Here is a 20,742-nt window from a genome sequence, read left to right on the forward strand (position 1 = left end):
ACTAGGCATCCCGGTTACCAGCCATTTTCTCGTGAATGATGAGCGGAGTCCACTCATCATGTGAATAACCCACCTAGCATGGAAGATACTGACAACCCCCAGTCACCACATGAGCGATTCGGGCATACAAAACAGATTATCATTTGAAGGTTTAGAGTTTGGCACATGCAAATTTACTTGAAACGGCAGGTAAATACCACATATAGGTAGATATGGTGGACTCATATGGAACAACTTTGGGTTTATGGAAGTGGATGCACAAGCAGTATTCCCTCTTAGTACAAGTGAAGGCTAGCAAAAGACTGGGGAGCGACCAACTAGAGAGCGACAACAGCCATAAACATGCATCAAGATTAACCAACATTGAATTCAAGCATGAGTAGGATATAAGTCACCATGAACATAAATATCATGGAGGCTGTGTTGATTTTGTTTCAACTACATGTGTGAACATGTGCCAAGTCAAGCCACTCGAATCATTCAAAGGAGGATACCATCCTATCATACTACATCACAACCATTTTGAAAGCATGTTGGCATGCAAGGTAAACCATTATAAACTCCTAGCTAATTAAGCATGGCATGAGTAACTATAATCTCTATTTTTCATTGCAAACATGTTTCATTCATAATGGGCTGAATCAAGAACGATGAACTAACCATATTTACAAGAACAAGATAGGTCAAGTTCATACCAGCTTTTCCTCATCTCAATCATTTCATCATATATTGTCATTATTGCCTTTCACTTGCATGACCGAACGGTGTTCATAATAATAATAGTGCACGTGCATTGGACTAAGCTGGAATCGGCAAACATTTATTCAAAGGAGAGGACAAGGTAATACGGGCTCTTTGTTAGATCAACAATAATGCATATGAGAGCCACTCAATATTTACATCATCGTCTTCTCCCCTCGACCCCCAAAGAAAAGAAGAATTTCAAATAAACACACTAAAATGTTTTTGGAGTTTTTATTTTTCTGAAGGAAGTAAAACAAGAATGAGAAAAATTATTTACACGGGAAAGCTCCCAACAAGCAAAAGAAGAAAATATTTTTGGGTTTTCTTTTAATACTCCTACTAAGTAAACATGGAAAGTAAACTAAACTACAACTATTTTTTTGGTTTTTCTCAAAGTTTTTCAAACACACAAGAAGAAATCGAAAAAAGAAATAAACTAACATGGATAATACAATGAAAAAGTATGAAACCGACAACTGGAATGAGTGTGTGAACATGAATGTAATGTCGATGGGAAATGTGTATTCCCTCAAGCTTAGGCTTTTGGCCTAAGTTGGTCTAGGGCCATGACTGGACCGGATGATATCCGAAATCATAGTTGGGGTTGTACTGTGTTGCGGCATCTACCACTTGGCGAGCAGCTTCGTGGAGGCAAGCGGCCTCCGCTATTCTCTCATACTCGTTCGCCTCTGTCAGCATTCTGGGAACGGGGGTCCCCAGACTTGCCTGCCTGCGGCCCGCAGCGTGGCTCCACCAGCAGCCCCATACGGCCCATCTTCACCAACAAACACTCAAGACCCTCGCGAGGGGCCAAGCCTCGCGAGGTGGACGACGCAAGATCTCCTCAGGGGCGGCCTCACCAGGCTGGCTCACGAGGGGCGGAGAGATCAAGGCAAGGGACACCTCGCGAGGTTCCCGTGACGTAAGCCATGACGACTGGAACTAGGTGTGCGCCAGCGCGTGCATCGTCCTCGTTTCCTCTTTGGTGCTAAAGGAGCAAGCGTAGGCGAGGAGTCCCAAGGCATCAGGCAAAGGTTTCCATATCTGTGCAACAAGACCAAGACCAGCAGGACGGAAAGATGGAGGTCATCATGGAGCCCAAGACGGCGTAACCACCAGAGCCTTTGGCAAGCGAAGACCACTTTTGTCGGGATAGCTTGTACTAGTTGTCTCCCTTCTAATTTGGCCATTGTGGGATCCCTTCCCGCTCAATATTTGGGAAGAGGACCAGGGCCTCTATAAATAGGACTAGCAAACACCGTAGGGAGGCATCTGATCAGGGAGATCTGATTCTGATCTTGAATCACACAAGCACTCCAAGAACACCTCTCCTCACGAGGTTGCTCTTCCCTTGAACTGTTCATCCTCAGCCCAAGAGGCCATCCACCACACCACACTGGAGTAGGGTATTACACCACAACGATGGCCCGAACCAGTATAAATCTTGTGTCCCATGTTCTTTGGGACCGTCGAGCTAGGTCATGAGATCGTAGAGTGCGCGAGCTAGAGAGGGCGAGAGATCTTTTTGCGCACCCCAGTGTTTGAACCTCAAGGGTTTTGCCGGAACCCGAAATCCGACATTTGTCACACCAGGTAGGGGTGCGCCGAAGCTTTCCTCTTCGTCGATCCGTGCTTCACCGCTTCGCCAAGTTCATGGCCGACGCTCGTCAGGCCCGCGCTGAGCGCCGGGCCGCTCTCACCATCCGTGTCGCTCAGACCGCCCCTGTCGGCGGACCTCCCCGTCGTTCTCCGTCACCCGCCGCCAATGCCGCCATTGGCCCGGCGGCAAATGAGAAGCAAGCCTCTTCACTGCACCCCTCTGTGCGGCGAGATGGTCGCACCGCCACCCCGTCGCTGACTCCGGCCGTCTCATCGTCTCACGCTCGCCGTGCCCCCATCGACGTGCAGGCCGCGCTGCTCATGGCACGCGATCTCCTGTGCTACCGCCCGGTCGACGACCTCTACGAGGACTGGTTGGACCGCATCACCGAGCTTGTCAGCGCTGCGGGGGGCTCTCTAGCACCATCCCTCTCGCTACCTCGCCCGCCCCCGGCTGCGGGTGATGTGGCTCACGGAGCGCCTCCACCCCCTCAGCACCAAGATGGTGCCCTCGTGCCGAGGCGTGCGGCTCAAGGAGCACCTCAGCCTCCCCCGTGTCAAGACGGCGTCCTCGCTCCAAGATGCGCGGCCCAGCGGCGTGATCTGCCGCGCCATGTGCCCGCGCACAAAGAAAGAAGTTTCCAGGAGGTTCCCCGTCCGCAAGAAGATGCTCCACCGTTTCCAGCACCACCATGTCAGGATCGCTTGCTGCGGAAGGGTCATGTGCCACTTGCCGTGGCGGCACAGGGATGCCAAGGTCAAGCTCCACCTCCACGGAGGGCTACCGCGCCTTCACCCCTGAGCTGCGTAGCATCATATGGCCGGGCAAATTCAAGCCGAACCTGCCTCCTCGCTACGACGCCACCGCCGACCCTGCGGAGTTTCTGCAGCTTTATGAGCTGAGCATCAAGGCGGCCAATGGCGACGAAAAGGTCATGGCGAACCGGTTTCCCATGGCTCTCAAGGACGGCGCCCGCTCATGGCTCCTGAACCTGCCCCCAGGCTCGATTTCCTCCTGGGATGAGATGCGCAGCCGCTTCATCACCAACTTCCAGGGCACTCGCGACCGCCCTCTGGTCGCGGGTGACCTGTGGCGCATCAAGCAACAACCGGGAGAAATGTTGCAGCAGTACATCCAGCGCTTCAACAACGTATCAAGATCCCCAAGGTGACGGACGAGGCCATCATCTCAGCATTTTCCAACGACGTCCGTGACGTCAAGATGAAGGAGGATCTCACCATCCAAGAGGAGTTGTGCACGACCTTGGAGCTGTTCAACACAGCAACCAAGTGTGCGAGGGCTGAGGAGGGGCGTCTCTCCCTCCTCGAGCTCCCTGCTGCGGATCTAGAGGAGAAGAAGGCCAAGGTCAAGGACGTGAAGCGCAAGGGGGTGGCCGTGCTCGCAGCAGAACCGGACACCAAGCACGGCTGAGATCTTCCCGAGTCATCCAAGGGAGGCCGAACGTTCTGCGCCTTCCACAATGTGCGCACGCACAACAGCAACGATTGTCAAGAGCTCGGGGCCATTCGAGATGGACGCTTCGGTCGACGCCGCGAGCGCAACGACCAGGGCTACGGCCGAGGAGGTGGACGAGGTGGGGGACGTTGGGACGACCGTGGGCCCCGCCAAGAGTGGCGCGACCAGCCTCGCGAGGATCATTGGCAGGACCAGCCTCGTGAGGGCGCCTAGAGGGACCAGCCTCATGAGGACCGCCCTCAGGGCAACCCTGGCCTCCCTCCACTGCCGCCGCCAAGAAGGAACGACGACCACCAACAGGACGAAGGGGCTGGCGGCTTCCAGGAACTGCGCGTCATCGCCTGCATCTTGGGTGGCGCTCAGGCCCTAGTCGCCCAGCACATCTTCAAGCAGTTCTCCCATGAAGTGAATGCAGCCCTCCCCAAGCTCGAGGCTACGCGCCCGCTCAGGTGGTCCAAGTACGCCATCACCTTTAGCTCGGTGGACCAGCTCAAATGCGCGGCAACCATTGGCGTCCTCCCGATGCTCTGTTCACCCGTCATCAGCAATGTCCAAGTCACCAAGACCCTCATCGACGGTGGCGCAGGACTTAGTGTCTTGTCCGTCGAAACGTTCGACAGCCTTCAAGTGCCATACGATCAGCTCCAGCCCACCAAGCCTTTCTTAGGAGTGACAGACGGCTCCACCACCCCGATAGGGCAAGTTCGCCTCCCTGTCACCTTCGGTCAGCGCGACAACTACCACACCGAGCTCGTCGACTTCGACGTCGCCCACATCCGCCTACCATATAACGCCATCCTCGGGTACCCAGCACTGGCCAAATTCATGGCAGTCACCCACCATGGCTACAACATCCTCAAGATGCCGGGAAGTGGCGGAATCATCACGGTCCCCTACGAAGAAAGAGACATGGTGTGCTCCCTCGAGCGCGCCTTCCAAGCTGCATCAATTGAGGACCCTGATAGCACGGGTGCACAGTACCCTCCTGAGGCCAGCCCCAAGAAGAAGAAGCAGGTACTCCGCACTGGGCCTCAAGGGAGCGGCACCTCCAGTGACGCCACTTCAGGATCCGCGCCAGCGCCTGGGCGCCTCCTTCCCTCACATAGGGAGGCGCGCCCGGCGACCTCCTTGGGCAGGGATCGGGGGCTCTCTTCTGGAGGGCCTCGGACATGGCCAACATCACGAGGGAGGCGCTCGGGCACCACATGGAGGTGTACTTCGTGGCACGTTTCCCTTAGGAGGACACCGGGCGAGGAGCACCCGGCGCTCAGGAGTTCACAACCAAGGCATCTCAAGAGCTTCAGGAAGCAAGAGCAATACGCGGCGACCGCTGCCCACCTGGCGTCGCTCCCCATCCAGGCGAGGGTGGTGAGCTGCGCGTCTACATCGACATCCCAGGGCTCAATAGGGCCGCATCTCAGGAGCGCTTCTGGCCTTCACGCGTTCGCATGCCTTTCGGCCTGCCGAGCGCGGCTCCCGCCTTCTAGCGGAATTTGTGGAGCATCCTGGCAGGTCAGGAGGCCAGGCACCACGCGGTCCTGGCGGAGATGGAGACGGTCCTCCGGAGGCCACCTGAGCCTCCAGAGCCTCCTGAGGCTCGGGACCTCGGTGGCTCGTGAGAAGCGACTTCTTCGCTACGTGTCTTCAGCTGCCCCAACACTCCTTCGGCACACAAACCAGGTGATATCTTTCCAAGTTCATTCAGTTGGGAGCACCCCTTGGGCTGCATCATCCCCAGGCCGCGTGTGTCCGTCCCTGTGACATGTATTTGCTTGCATCATCATTTCACTTTGCTGGGAGGGCCCCTCGGGCTGCATCAACCCCAGGCCGCTCGGGTCCAGCCCAGTGGCATGTATCATTCTCGCATTTACCTACGCTAGTTGCTTTTCATGCATAATCTATCTATGGTTATCACCTGCTTGATTGTCACCCACCATGGGAGCCACGCGCTGACTGTCTTTCTTCAGGACCCTTCACATAAGAAGGCTAGGCACGGTGTCTGTGCTCAGGCCCGTCCCTGCAGCGTTGATAAATCCAGCAGGTGAGCTCTGTCTGGCGGGCCGGCCCCGTTCACGTCACCTCCTGGGGTCGTTGGTGCTTGGCCTTATCGTGCGATAACCTCAGGAAATCCACTCGGCGCGGGTTGTCTAACCATCTCGCAGGAATGCCACAGCCATCAAGAACCAAGACCAGGCGCAACCCGCCTTGAGGTAGGGCCTCGTGAGTCCCGCGCTGGCTCACGAGTGCCCGGATACACCTCGTCTAGCCCTGTCGTGCAAGCCATGTGTCAGGGCGGGGCTGTACATGCCCCGTGGGCTCTCCGCAGTAGGGAGTCCCCTCCCACGTACCAGTGGAAGCACCATGATCCGTGCTGGCAGTTGACACTGCCGAGGAGCAGCTATGCCCGTGCAAGTGCGGAAGCGCCATGGTCTGTCCTATTGATAAACAACTGGGGGCGGCCTCATGGCCGCATCAACCACAGGGAGCCTCCGAGCTCGGTGTCCAGCCTCATCTCAACACCTCCCCTCAGGAGAGTCGCACGAGGGGGCTGGGCACGGGGGTTGCGCTCGGGTCACGCCCAAGCGTACGCCACCCTGCCAGGTCCCTTGGACCTGGTCGTCGTGCGACCCACCAAGTGGAGCCAAGGTACGAAGGTCATTTGAACGTCAAGGGGGACTCCTGAGCATCGCGACTCAGGAGCCTAACTGACCACGTAGCCCCTCACTCCTTGGTCCGTCCTAGTGATCCGGCCGGTCCAATGGTGGCTGAGGTATGCACGGGGTCGGGCCCTGCCGACGTAGAACACTAGACCTACTCCCAGATCTCCTTTTTATAAGTTGTTTGCGCGTCAAGGGGGACTCCTGAGCATCGAGACTCAGGAGCCTAACTGATCACGTAGCCCCTCACTCCTTGGTCCATCCTAGTGATCCGGTCAGCCCAATGGTGGCTGAGGTATGCGTGGGGTCGGGCCCTGCCGACGTAGAACATAAAGCAAATAGAAAGGAAATGACAGAATCACAAAGCAAATATTACAGGACATATTGTTCCCGTGAAATCAAACGAGAGTTTAACGCCTCCACGAGGCATGGTGCATACTTCAGAAGTTAAAACAGGAAAGGAGCCGTCAGCAGGTCGCCTCGTCATCCCTGGACGCCGCTGTCGCCTGCAAGAGATGCTTCTTCTCCAACGGCGTCGCCTTCACTTGCACCACCAGCCGGAGTTGCGGGATCGGTATCACCGCCGGTCGGCGACGCGGGAGCGAAGGCGCGGAACCTCTTTAGTAGGGCCTCCACCTGACCCTTCACAGCTGCAACAGCGGCCTCGTAATGCTCGTATTTCACAGGCTCCAGCAGCTCGTCAAGGCGGGCAGCGGGATCGCGAAGGTGCAGATGGCTAAAGACGCGCGTCAGCGCGGCCGAGGAGAGAACGCGGGCTTCTCCCTCTGCCATGGGGCCGATGCCGCTCATGACGTCCTCAAGCGCATCAACCACAAAAGGAACCAGCTGGTTGGGGCCCCCGTCGTCGGCAACCAGTGGCTCCTCGAAGCCCTTCTTGTAGAGCGTCTTCAGCGTCGTCCGAGCCTTCTCTTCAAGGAGCTTGAAGGCCGCGCGGTCCTCAGTCAGGACCTTCATCTTGGCGTCGAGCTCGGCCTTCTCTGCCTTCAGCTTCTGCTCCAGATCTTCCAGCCAGCCGCGCTCCATGGCCTGTGCCTTCGCCAACTGCTTTAGTTCGGCGTCGCGATCCTTGATGGTGTCCTCTCGGGCGTTCATCCTCTCCTACTCCTCCTTGTGGTCTCGGGCTTCATTCACACGCTCCCTCCGCACGGTCTCCAGTTCGGCCGCCAGCGACCAGCAGCAGTCCTGGGCGGCTTCGGCATCCTTCAGCGCCACCTCGCGGGCGGCCATAGCCTGGGCAACGGCCTCCCTGTCCTTCCCAGACTCAGCAGCAACTTGGCTCAGTGCCACCCGGACGGATGCGTCGGAATGCAGCCAGCCGGAAACCAGTTCCATGCGTCCGGCCACCAGGCGACGGTCGGAGCCCTGAAGGTCTTCTCGCAGTAGGGCCATCGCGGAAAGAGCCCGCTCCAGGATGTTAGGAGAGGCGGAGGAACCTGGGGTCAGCAGCGCAGCAGAAGGAGGAGGAGGCAACATCGTCACCATGGCCAGGGAGGCCAGAGGCTCCTGAGCCTCGGGGACCCCAGCGCCCGAGCCGGACGCTGACACCTCTGGAGCCGGCGGGGCCTCGGGGGCTGACCCCTCCCGAGGATGCTCAACCCAGCCTCGCGAGGATGATCGGGCTAGAAAAGCATGAGCACCTTCTCCGCCTTTACTCATGGAGAGGGGTGCGGCCGCAGGAGGCGATCTGGGCTCAAGCAGCACCACCTCGCCCTCCCTTCTCCTCTTCGCCGCAGGTGTCGGCCTAGAAGAGTCAAGGGCAACCACCAGAAGCAAGAACAAGGCAGGGCGAGAACACTTACTGGTCCACCGCGGCATAGTCCCTCCGCTTTGGGAGCTTGAAACCGGAGAGCTTCGCGGCCCGAGGCGCGGGCTGCTACCTCTTGAGCACCGTGTTGGTTTTCCCTGAAGACGAAGGGATGATGCAGCAAAGTAGCATAAGTATTTCCCTCAGTTTTTGAGAACCAAGGTATCAATCCAGTAGGAGGCTACGCACGAGTCCCTCGTACCTGCACAAAACAAATAAATCCTCGCAACCAACGCAAATAGGGGTTGTCAATCCCTATAAGGCCACTTACGAGAGTGAGATTTGATAGATATGATAAGATAATATTTTTGGTATTTTTTGTGATAAAGATGCAAAGTAAAGTAAAGGCAAAGTAAATAAAAAAGGAAATAACTAAGTAGTAGGAGATCAATATGATAAAGATAGACCCGGGGGCCATAGGTTTCACTAGTGGCTTCTCTCGAGAGCATAAGTATTCTACGGTGGGTGAACAAATTACTATTGAGCAATTGACAGAATTGAGCATAGTTATGAGAATATCTAGGTATGATCATGTATATAGGCATCACGTCCGAGACAAGTAGACAGACTCCTGCCTGCATCTACTACTATTACTCCACTCATCGACCGCTATCCAGCATGCATCTAGAGTATTAAGTTAAAAATAGAGTAACGCCTTAAGCAAGATGACATGATGTAGAGGGATAGACTCATGCAATATGAAGAAAACCCCATCTTGTTATCCTCGATGGCAACAATATAGTACGTGCCTTGCTGCCCCTACTGTCACTGGGAAAGGACACCGGAAGATTGAACCCAAAGCTAAGCACTTCTCCCATTGCAAGAAAGATCAATCTAGTAGGCCAAACCAAACTGATAATTCGAAGAGACTTGCAAAGATAACCAAACATACATAAAAGAATTCAGAGAAGATTCAAATATTATTCATAGATAGACTTGATCATAAACCCACAATTCATCGGTCTCAACAAACACACCGCAAAAAGAAGATTACATCGAATAGTTCTCCACAAGGGAGGGGGAGAACATTGTATTGAGATCCAAAAAGAGAGAAGAAGCCATCTAGCTAATAACTATGGACCCGTAGGTCTAAGGTAAACTACTCACACTTCATCGGAGAGGCTATGGTGTTGATGTAGAAGCCCTCCGTGATCGATGCCCCCTCCGGCGGAGCTCCGGAATAGTCCCCAAGATGGGATCTCGTGGATACAGAAAGTTGCAGCGGTGGAATTAGAGTTTTGGCTCCGTATCTGATCGTTTGGGGTACGTAGGTATATATAGGAGGAAGGAGTACGTCGGTGGAGCAACAGGGAGCCCATGAGGGTGGAGGGCAGGCCTAGGGGGTAGGCGCGCCCCCCTACCTCGTGGCCTCTTCTCTTGTGCCTTGACGTAGGGTCCAAATCTCCTGGGTCTTATTCGTTGAGAAAATCACGTTCTTGAAGGTTTCATTCCGTTTGGACTCTGTTTGATATTCCTTTTCTTTGAAACCCTAAAACAGGCAAAAAAAGCAATTCTGGGCCGGGCCTCCGGTTAATAGGTTAGTCCCAAAAATAATATAAAAGTGGATAATAAAGCCCAATAATGTCCAAAACAGTAGATAATATAGCATGGAGCAATCAAAAATTATAGATACGTTGGAGATGTATCACGGGCACGCCAGCTCCGGGAGTAGAAGCAGGGGCAGTAGCTGGGCCGGAAGCAGCTCCAGGCGGCGGTAAGCCAGGAGCGTCGTCCCGGGAGAGCAGCGCCGACCTACCCTTCGTCAGAACCACGGGCGGCTCCCCCTTCTCTGGGAAGATGCCAGCCTCGCCATCGTCGTCAGGCAGGAGGTGGAGGATGTCGGCCTTGCGCAAGGGGGATGTCTCCCCCATCTCCTCGGGGGTTTCCTCTGAGTCGCGCTCCTCGTCCTCCTCCTCCTCTTCGTCCCTGCGGGAATCACCAGAAGACACGTCCACCGTCGCCGTCACCACAGGAACCTCAGAAGGCGCTGGCGGCACCAGGCCGCGCCCGTCAAAGGTGGGCATGGCGGCCACGACCTACGCCCCGTCCTTCCGGAGGAACAAGGGAGTGTGGGGATTCGGCGGATACTCTTGGTTGTCTCCGACCAGGAGATGGAGTGCCACGGCCAGCTCCTCGTCGGACAAGGCCTTCGGACTCAAGTGGAGCTTGTCTTCTTCATCCACAAGCGTCCACAGGGGGTGCATGCGCACCTGGAGAGGAGCCACACGCTTGGCCAAGAATTCCTTCAGGAGCATAGCTGTCGGTGTCAAAACCGGCGGATCTCGAGTAGGGGGTCCCGAACTGTGCGTCTAGGATCGATAGTAACAGGAGACAGGGGACACGATGTTTACCCAGGTTTGGGCCCTCTCTATGGAGGTAATACCCTACTTCCTGCTTGATTGATCTTGATGAATATGAGTATTACAAGAGTTGATCTACCACGAGATCGTAATGACTAAACCCTAGAAGTCTGGCCTATGGTAATGAGTATATGTGGTGTCCTTTCGGACTATCCCCTTCGGTTTATATAGGCACCGAGGGGATCTAGGGTTTACATGGAACTGGTTACATAAGAAGGAATCTTCGATCGCCAAGCTTGCCTTCGACGCCAAGTAGAGTCCAATCCGGACACGGTGCAGTCTTCGTCCTTCATGTCTTCACAGCCCATCAGTCCGGCCCAAAGGATAATGGGTCGGACGCCCGAGGACCCCTTAGTCCAGGACTCCCTCAGTAGCCCCTGAACTCGGCTTTCAATGACGAGGAGTCCAGCATGCAGATTTGTCACGACCGGTTTTCCAATAAAAATATTTATTGAGAAATCCATCTTTTGAGTCCAGTATGGGAAAAATTCTCCTTACCGGTAGACGAATTCTTGATACAATAAGCCAGTAGCATAAAATATATTACAGGGTCGAGCTACGGTTGCTCAACCAAATTATTACAAGCACGCCAATAATTATACATAATGGCGGACATGACACAGTGGTGTGGAGGCATACTACTGACTCGAGGATAGGGCAGTGGTGGAAAAACACAGCGGGGAGTGAGATACATGACTCTAAAACTGGCATCTCATCGAGCGTCGAGGTGAGGCTTGATGAATTTATTTGGTAGCGGAAGCGGATATAATATAGTGACCATATCCAGGGTCGCACGAGACTGACTGGGATTCCTCTAGGCGTCGGTCTCGCTATCGAACTCTTCATCCATGAGATCGCCTTCGTCAGCATCTGGCCAAATCAACAAGCCAGTGAGTACTTTGAAAGTACTCGCAAGACAGTTCGGACGTAAGATATAACAAATGCATGCATGAATGCGTCATGATTAATTCACCAATGTACGTTCAAAAATTAGCATAACAAAGTAAGTAAAAGGGAAACGGCGGTAGTCCGCCTGAAATCCCAACAAAACATAAATGAAAAACCGATCGGGTGTCTGAAGCGACGCCTCGAAAGGTGAACAAATAAATATAAGGAAATGATGCCACAGTCGGGCGTCTTAGCGACACCACATAAAGGGATTTAAAAGAAATGCCACAGTCGGACGTCTGAGCGACATCACAGAAAGGGCTTTAAAAGAAATGCCACAGTCGGACGTCGGGGCGACATCACAGAAAGGGCTTTAAAAGAAATGCCACAGTCGGACGTCAGAGCGACATCACAGAAAGGGCTTTAAAAGAAATGCGACAGTCGGACGTCTGAGCGACATCACAAAAAGGGCTTTTATTCACAAGTAAATAATACTCATAATCAACATCCAATTCATGAAAATAAACGGGTTAGTCCATCCACAGGAATAATCATTTAACCGGACTTAGCACTCATGCGATTCACCGGAGTCTCTGTCATCAAAACTGGCACTTGTCAGGATAAGATGATACTGAACTTGGACATAGAATAGATTATTCAAGGAATATATGACTCTGCAGAGTTTGTACAAAAAAATTCCCACAGCCAACGGATTTCCGTAGTCACGAAGGACTAGTTTCGTTTACGGTATTTCGGAAGAAAACACAGCTAACCAGTACACACCCATCCTACCACTCGATGCTAGGAATCACCCTAGACATCGTCCAAGAAAAACTTTTGAGACGGGGAGATCACAATCTCAAATAGCATGGGATCAAATTTATATACACGCGCTCTAAGGGGTGCCCCCCTCTCGGTCCCAACCGGAAACACCCATGCCCCCTGACCGGATGACTGGCTTTAATCCAGGGCCATGGAACCATCATCCCGGCCTCTCCTTTTGGTGTGTACCAGGAAAGCGGTTTGCAACTTACTAAGCCGTATTCCTTGCGGAAACATGTGGTAGTACAGGGAAGGAAATGGGAGGAACTGGACTGATACGGTTTGACACTGTAGTCATATAGCCTGGCATAAGACTGGCATGCTACAACACTGCCATCTTACCCATCCTCATGCCAACACATGGCCATTCATACTCACATCCATCCACGTATGGATCATCGAACTCACTTGCCTCATCAATGCATGGAAATAACGTTCATCGGTATGCTCATCAACATGCCATGAGACTAACTAAATGCAAAACATGCCAAGACACTCATCATATCGAAAGTTCAAACATGCTTGCCTGGTTCGGAGTAGTCGGAGCCTAGCTCGGTGAAGTTTGCGGTTCCGTCACCTCCTTCGGTATCTACGGTATAAAGAAAATATATGCGCTATCGTAAATACCACGAGGTGCACAAAAAGTATTCCAAATAATTTTCAAATAAATCTGATAAAAAACTAGTCAAAATTTTAAAGAGGACAGAAAAAGAATCAATCAAAAATACTATTCTGTTTAAAAGTTATAAAGGTTTTTGTCCAGGGACTCATCTATTATGAAACAGAAAGTTTCCAGGGGCTAGCTCATAAAAACAGAAAACGTTCCAGTCTTGAATACGCCAGCCCAGAGGGGAAAGCGTATTTTGCCCGAAGGCGCTTCCAGAAAACGATTCACTTAGAAATGACAGAGAGGCTGACGGTGGGTCCCGCCTGTCAGGTTTGAATATACAAACGGGGCGGCAGATTTCGCCGCTGCCCGAGAGCCGCGGTGGTCGCCGGCGGCGATCCACGGCGAGGCAGGGGGATCGGAGGGTACCTCCGTGTTCAGGGCACCTTTCCGCGTCGGTTGGTGGTGGTGGTGGTCGCCGGCGAGTACCACGTCGGCGGCGAGCCTTGCTCCGGCGGACGGCGGCTCGGGTGGTCGAGGGACTCATCGGAGAGAGCTGCGAAGGACAAATTGATGCTGGCGTTAGCTTACTGGGTGCTAGAGGAGGCTATGGACAGTATTTGGGCGCCGGGGACGGCCTCACCGGAGCGAATCGAGGTGGAGGCCGAGGCGGACCGGGGCGGCCGGAGTTGGGGGAGGAGACCTCCTCGAGGTCCTCCTAGTGGCCTGGCGGGGCTTTGGTGAGGTGTAGAGGTGGTGCATGCTCGAGGGTGAGCTCGGGGGCCCTTTTTATAGGCGGTCCGAGGCGGTGGCCGTGAACGGGGATCTCCGGTGAAGGTTACGGCGGCGCAGGGCTTGGTCGGGGGTGATTAGGGAGTTGGGCGTCGTCGTTGAGGTCCACCAGTTCCATTTAGGTGCTAATCGGGCTGGGATTTGGTGCTATGGGCGAGTTCGACAGAACGGGGCGGCGCGGGCCCGTCGGCGGCAGGGAGCACGTTCCGTGCTTGCCGGGCCACGGCGATGGTGCCACGGGCGTGCGCTGGCATGCATGAGGCCACGCGGAGAGCAGAGGGGCGTTGGGCGGCGCCGAACGGCGTTGAGCCGCCATTCCGTCCCCTGTCGGCTGCTACGGGGGTTCGGCCGCCGCAAGACACGCCGGCGCGGGCGGCCAAGGGCGCCATCGACGCCGGGAAGACGCCAAGCGCGCGTGCGGGGGTGCTGGCCAGGGAGAAGAAGCCGCGTGCAACGCGCCAAGCGCACTGTCTACGCGTGATTGAAACTGACGGACGAAAACGACACTGAAAACTGAATTTTTCTGAATATGAACAGCAACAGTGCACGCCAAGTGTTCGACAGAATGATCTAGGCATGTAGGGATTTTTCCTTGAGCTGATTTTTGGTGGAGTGGCTTCTCATTGCTCCAATAGGCTGCCTGATTTTTGGTGAAATTTTTGGAGAAGTGTAGATATGAATTTCACCAAATTTGGCAAATCTGGTCCAAACTTGCAGAGACTGAATTTTGAAAATTTTGAAAAGGGGAGGAGTGGATCAAGATGGTTCTGGGTTGTGGATGCTAAGGTCAATCCAGAGGAGTTGGTTTTAGGTCAAAACTCAAATGCAATAGGGTACTTGCTTTGAAAATCTATCAGGCTCCAAATAATTTGCAGAAATGATTTGAGGGGAAAAAATTAGAATAAAATCCAAAACTTGCTTGGATGAGTTGGGACAGAGAACTTAGGTTGATTACAAGGAGGAGGGGAGGTTTTGGAGGGGTTTTACCATATGGGAAAAAATACAAAGTCATGGGTGGTTTCCAAGATATGAAAATCCCAAATTTTCATAGAGTTTCTTTTTAAAAGAAAATGATTAAACTCCCAAAATAATTTGAGAGTGAACCAACAGAGAAGAAGTTTCAAAAGATCAAATACCATAGTTTGAAGCAAAAATAAAATTCTTGCCAAAGAAAAGGAAGTTTTTAAGAGGAAGGATTTCTGGAAAAGAAGTTTTAAATGCCCTCTTAAAAAAATTCAACAAAGTTTTTGATGAAATCCAATTAAAATTTTTGGAGTGTCACAACACCTACCCCCTTAGGAAAAATCTCGTCCCCGAGATTTCAGCTGATCCTTAAATAAGTGTGGATGCTCTGTCCGAAGAAAATCCTCTCTTTCCCAAGTTGCTTCACTTTCGGTGTGATTGCTCCACTGAACTCTGAAGAACTGGATGGTTTTCTGTCGGGTCCTCCTTTCAGACTCCTCTAATATTTTTACTGGGCGTTCCCGATAAGTGAGGTCTGGCTGCACGTCAATGTTCTCATGGGATACTCGCTTCTCTGGTTTGCTTACGCACTTCCTTAATTGAGAGACGTGGAACACGTCGTGAATGTCGGACAAGTCTTCGGGTAAGTTTAGCTGGTAGGCTACAGTGCCTCTTCGTGCCACTATGCAGAATGGTCCAATGAATCTCGGTGCTAACTTCCCTTTAATCTTAAACCGTTGCAGTCCCCTCATAGGTGATACTCGTAGGTACACAAATTCACCGGGTTCAAAATTGACCCCACGATGTTTCTGATCGTAATAACTCTTCTGTCGGCTTTGAGCGGTCTTGAGTCGGTCCCTGATTAGCTTGACTTTTTCCTCAGCTTCTTTGAGCATGTCTGGGCCGAAGATACGGCTGTCTCCGGTCTCTGACCAATTTAGCGGGGTACGACACCTCCGTCCGTATAGGGCTTCAAAAGGTGCCATTCGCAGGCTGGCCTGGTAGCTGTTGTTGTATGCGAACTCGGCATATGGCAGACTTTCCTCCCAACTGGTTCCATAGGTGAGGACACATGCTCTCAGCATGTCTTCTAGAATTTGGTTTACGCGTTCAGTCTGTCCATCAGTCTGGGGATGGTAGGCTGTACTAAAGGCCAATTGAGTTCCCAGAGCCTGTTGTAAATGGTCCCAGAATCTCGAGACAAATTGAGTGCCTCGGTCGGATATTATAGTCTTCGGGACTCCATGCAGACAAACTATACGGGAGAGATAAATCCTGGCAAGCTTCTGAGTGTTGTAGGTTGTCTTTACTGGAATGAAATGTGACACCTTGGTTAATCTATCGGTGATGACCCATATGGCATCATTCCCGTGTCGTGACTGAGGTAGTCCGACAATAAAATCCATCCCTATTTCATCCCATTTCCACTCAGGTATTTTGTTTGGTTGCAGTAGTCCGACTGGTTTTTGATGCTCAACTTTTATGCGTTGACAAGAATCGCAACATGCAACGAATGTGGCTATGTCCTTCTTCATACCGTGCCACCAAAATCTTTCCTGAATATCCTTATACATTTTGGTTCCTCCAGGGTGGATTGAATATGGAGTGGTGTGTGCTTCAGCTAGGATTTGCTGTTTGAGGTCCTCTATGTTTGGCACATAGAGTCTGTCTCCGTACCGTAATATTCCATCATCGCCTATGACAAACTCCGAGGCCTTGCCCATACTCACCTTTCTTTTAATTCCTTCAATGCTGGGGTGACCAGGCTGAGCTTCTTTAATTCTCTCCACAAGATCGGGCTTTATTTCCAAGTTTGGTATGGTGCCTTCCGCGATCATTAACAAGTTGAGTTTGGCAAATTCTTGTTGGAATTCAGGTCTTAAGCTTTGCAGACTGTTTTCGTTGGAGCTGGGGTTCCGACTAAGAGCATCGGCCACTACATTTGCTTTCCCTGGATGATAGTGGATACCAACATCATAATCCTTTACCAATTCCAACCAGCGTCGTTGCCGTAAGTTTAGTTCTGGCTGTGTGAAAATATATTTGAGACTTTTATGGTCCGTGTATATTTCACATCGATTCCCAAGTAAGAAATGCCTCCATTCCTTAAGTGCATGAATGACTGCTGCCATTTCTAAGTCATGAGTGGGATAATTTTCCTCATGCTTGCGGAGTTGTCGTGAAGCGTATGCGACAACCTTGCCTTCTTGCATCAACACGCATCCGAGACCCTTTCTGGACGCGTCACAATACACTTCAAAATTCTTGTGTATGTCGGGTACAATTAATACCGGTGTTGTAGTTAATTTCCGTTTTAGCTCTTGGAAACTCTTCTCGCAGGCTTCTGTCCATTCAAATTTCTTGTCTTTCTTGAGTAACTACGTCATTGGCTTGGCTAGGGTGGAGAATCCTTCAATAAACCAGCGGTAATATCCTGTCATTCCCAAGAAACTTCGTACGTCCGTTACGCTGGCCGGTGCCTTCCAGTCAAGTATGGCCCTGACTTTCTCCGGGTCCACTGCGATACCGTCTTGGGTCAGCACGTGGCCTAGAAAGCCTACTTGTCTTAGCCAAAATTCGCACTTGCTGAACTTGGCATACAATTGGTGTTTTCTGAGTTCTCCTAGCACAATCCTGAGATGTTCCGCGTGCTCTTCTGGTGTCTTGGAGTATACTAGAATATCGTCGATGAATACCACAACGAACTTGTCCATAAACTTCATAAATACTTTGTTCATGAGGTGAACAAAATATGCAGGGGCATTAGTTAGTCCAAAAGGCATAACTGTGAACTCATATAGTCCATATCTGGAGGTGAAGGCTGTTTTGGGGATATCTTCTGTTCGTACTTTTAATTGATGATATCCTGACCTTAAGTCAATCTTTGAGAATACCTTGGCCTGAGCGAGCTGATCAAATAAATCATTTATTCGTGGCATCGGGTATTTGTTCTTGACTGTGACCATGTTAAGTGCTCGGTAGTCTATGCACAATCTTAGTGTTCCATCTTTCTTTTTGGCAAATAAAATTGGTGATCCCCAAGGTGAGGAGCTGGCTCGAATGTACCCCTTGTCTAGTAATTCCTTTATTTGTTTCTTCAACTCAATCAATTCGGATGGTGCCATTCTGTATGGTTTCTTGTATATGGGGGTGGTTCCTGGTGCTAGCTCAATGCTGAATTCTATTTCTCGGTCTGGTGGCATGCCTGGTAGTTCTTCGGGAAATACATCTGGAAATTCACATACCACTGGAACCTTGCTTAACTCAGAAACGTCCACCTTATTCAATCTCGGCTGCCGGGGTATTTTTCTTTCCTTGGCTGATACTTTTATTGTCTTCCCGTGGTGGTGCGTTAGAATTACGGTCCGGTTGAAACAGTCAATAAAACCTTTGTTGGTGGTTAACCAGTCCATCCCTAGGATGACATCCAGTCCTTTATTTTCCAACACAATAATATTGGCGTAAAATTTCAATCCTTCGAACTCAATAACCACATTCTGACAGTAACTCTGAGTAACTTGCTGAATCCCAGGGGACTTGATGATCATGGATTTTTCCAAGGGAAACATCGAAAAATTATTTTGCAAAGCAAAACTTTTCGAAATGAATGAGTGAGAAGCTCCAGAATCAAACAAAACCGTTGCAGGTATTGTGTTGACAGGAAACGTACCGAGTACGATATCCGGAGCGTTTTGTGCTTCTTCTTTGGTCACGTGGTTTAGATGACCCTTCCTGTGGTTGTTGTTGGGGTTGAAATTGTTGCGCTTGGGCGCTGAATTATTTCCACCATTGTTTGGCTTCGGGGTTGAGTTCCTTGGCTTGGGGCACTGTTTGGCGTAGTGCCCTTCTTCTCCACAAGCGTAGCAAGTAACGCCTGGGCGATATGTGAACTCTTTGTCCCTTGCATGGAAATTCTTGGTTGAGCGTGAGAGGTTTGTCGTAGGTTTGGGTGTCCCACCTTTCTGAAAATCTGTCCTGCTTCGGTGGTTGCGCGCAAGAGTAGTCTGGTCTCTTTTTCGCTTGCGTAAATCCTCCAAGCTATGTCTCTCATTTTCCAGAGTAATAGCTTTGTCCACTAGCGTCTTAAAATCTGGAAAAGTGTGAACGACCAGTTGGCATTTAAGCGCGGGCGTCAGACCGTCAAGGAATTTCTCCATCTTCTTGCTTTCAGTCATACGTTCTTCATTGGCGTAGCGGGACAATAGAGTAAATTGACCGTGGTATTCTGACACTGTCATGTTCCTTTGTTTGAGGTCATCGAACTCTCCCTTCTTGATTTTCATAATACTCTTGGGAATGTGTGCACCACGGAAACCTTCCTTGAAATCATCCCAGGTTATATCATTTTCGTTGGGGTGCATGTGCAGAAAATTCTCCCACCATGATGCAGCTCCTCCTGTGAGATAGTGCGGAGCATATAGTACTTTCTCGAGATCTGAACATTTTGCAATAATTAATTTTCTCTCCATATCTCGAAGCCAATCCTCGGCCTCAAGAGGTTTGTCAGTATGAGAAAATGTTTGGGGGCGTGTCTTCCGTAGCTCAGATAACTTGGAATGCTGCTGATACTGTCCATGGTGATTTCCCATGTTGATGACTTGGTTCATCATTTCCCGATGTTGTTGCTGACTCTGCTCATAAAGGCGGCACATTTGTGAAAGTGCCGATTCATTGCCCTGTTGGCTTGACTGTCCTTGTGTGAAATGGTTGCTGGGTTGTGTATCATAATTTTCCTCTGGTGGAGTTGGCATGGAGCGAGTCCAAGGACGAGACATTTTTCACTCTGGGGATATATTTTGTAAAATCCATAAGAAAAGCGAAAAGAGTCGCAAAAACGATTCCATAAATGCATAAGGCTGGCAAATAAAAATTAAATAACCAAGCTTGCTCAAGAAAAACAAATCGATTTGCGCACGGAGAAGGACTGCTCATTACATATCTTACACGCAAGCGGTAATTATACAATACGTCACTTAGGATATGCGTACATAATCCTGACATGTTATTTAGGCTAGTGCACTCCTCCAGATCCTACATGATGCGCAAACAGGCTACTTCTCACAACCTATGTACATATAAACATATCATACAAAGCGGTACATTGCATGGCGGCTAAGCGTACTCAGGCGGAGATGTTGACGACCTCCTTTGCCCTGCCGAGGGTGAGGCGTAGCGAGGCTGGAGACTCGACTTCCTCCTCGCTAATAGGCTCCATACGTGTAGTGTTGCGCTGAGTAGATGGAGTGGGTGCCAAGGGCGGAACAACACGAATAGGAGTGGGCGCGCAGGGTGGTGCAGTGTGCGCTGGAGTGGGTGCAATAGCTTGGTTGAACTCTTCGGTGGTAGGCAGGCGACGAGTAGGTGCATAAGATGCTAAGGACGAGACCCAAGTCAGTGGCGGTGCGGTGGGTAGGAGCTCCCTCCTGTTGACAGCACAGCCATGAACTGAGTCCATGCGGGCAGCCACGAAGTCGTCCACCAGGTTGTCGAAGGCTGCCTCCAGGGCCCGGAGATACTCAATAAGCATCTCAAAAGCCTCGTCTCGTTCTCCTCTGGGGCAGGAGAATGCATAGTGACAGGTGTAAGGCACATGGCATGGAAGATAACGGTAACGACGAGTCTTCATCACGGGGAGGACATCCCTGAGACGAGCTATTGCCTCGCGGGCTGCCATCTGCATGGCATGCCTCTCCGTAGGCATGGCTCTTCCCAAGAACCGGAAGCGGCGTAACTCACCACGCCCTCCCTTGAACTGCACCGCGGCCTGGTGCATGGTCAGACTGTCGTTGACTCGGTGCTGGCGGAGTGTGAAGACTGGGCGCACAGATGGCCCCATCGCGACCTGAACGATGAAGGAAAGAAGCTTGACGAACCCATCGGGCACGTTGGTGAAGGTCTGAGACTCGCAGCTGTTGTCGGCCATCTACAAAAGTAGGCAAAAATTCTGCATGGTCAGATCATAAATTTATGCTGACTGACAGAAAATGACTACAATCAAGAAAATAAGA

General features: G+C 51.5%; 1 pseudogene; it reads left to right on the forward strand.

Moving 5' to 3' along the window:
• The first annotated feature begins 3,875 nt into the window (after window positions 1–3,875).
• Window positions 3,876–5,971, forward strand: LOC147991175 (uncharacterized; annotated as a pseudogene).
• The last annotated feature ends 14,771 nt before the right edge of the window (window positions 5,972–20,742 follow it).

The sequence above is a fragment of the Triticum urartu genome, chromosome 1A (assembly GCF_056163025.1).
Source record: "Triticum urartu cultivar PI428250 chromosome 1A, HENAU_Tu73, whole genome shotgun sequence".
Lineage (NCBI taxonomy): Eukaryota > Viridiplantae > Streptophyta > Magnoliopsida > Poales > Poaceae > Triticum > Triticum urartu.